Consider the following 1,111-nt stretch of genomic DNA (forward strand, 5'->3'; position numbering starts at 1 on the left):
GACTTCCACCGATCCTGTGAATGTTGGTCCTGTATCCCCCCTTTCCTCCTCATTGTGGGTTTGATGCACCCACCCTCATTGACGTGGAGATTAAATGGAGTGGTGGTCGCACATGTGTGGTGCTGCTTCATTCATTTCAATGGCTGACAGAAATAATAGAATACAAGTGCTCAGCTATCTATGACAGTCCCATTGAAAATGAATGCAGTGGCACTGCGCATTTGCAACTGCCAGTCCATTCAATCACCTCCTCACTGCAAGGGGTGCAGAGAGCTCACAGTGAGGTAGACACAGGACCCCTATTCACTGGGGGTCTCAGCAGTGATAAACCTCACTGATCAGACCTTTAGCAGTAGAGATGAGCGAGTAGTGCCTTAGCCGAGTATCCTCCCGCTCGTCTCTAAAGATGCGGGGGGCGGGGGAGAGCAAGGGAGGAACGTAGGGGAGATCTCTCTCTCTCCCCCCCCCCCCCCCCGCTCCCCCCTGCTCACCCCCGCAACTCACCTGTCACCCGCGCCAGCAGCCGAATCCTTACAGACGAGCGGGAGGATACTCGGCTAAGGCACTACTCGCTCGAGTAGTTAGCCTTAGCGAGTATACTCGCTCATCTCTAATTAGCAGCTATACTGTGGATAGGTGATATAAGTCAATTTTGGTACAACCGCTTTAAACTCCGCTGATTCATTTACAGTTCTGTGAACACTGGACATGCACAGGTAGTTTCTGAAATTAGCATATGCAAATACTCCATTTCGCATGCTTGGCTTTCAATGAACTTGAATAGAATCAGAGGAGGGATATAGCTACGACACCGAGCGGTACACACTGCGCTGTGTTGGCTGACTTGAAATCACTGTCTTCACTGCAAATGTTTGGCCAGTAGAAGCGAAACATTGATGGACAAGCAAAGCAGGCGACACTAATGATAGCAGGAGGTGCCATCCTTTACATCAGAGGGCTTTATGTTCGTACCACACTATTTTTTTAGTGAAAGTCAATAGGACTTTCTAATTTAAAAAAAAAATCACATTGTAATTGTTTCCTATAGAAACGCTTTCTGTGTACTCCTATCCAGCGCGGGGACAGCGCTCGTGTGAAAGAGGCCTTAGGA

This window comes from Eleutherodactylus coqui, chromosome 2 (genome assembly GCF_035609145.1).
Source record: "Eleutherodactylus coqui strain aEleCoq1 chromosome 2, aEleCoq1.hap1, whole genome shotgun sequence".
Classification (NCBI taxonomy): domain Eukaryota; kingdom Metazoa; phylum Chordata; class Amphibia; order Anura; family Eleutherodactylidae; genus Eleutherodactylus; species Eleutherodactylus coqui.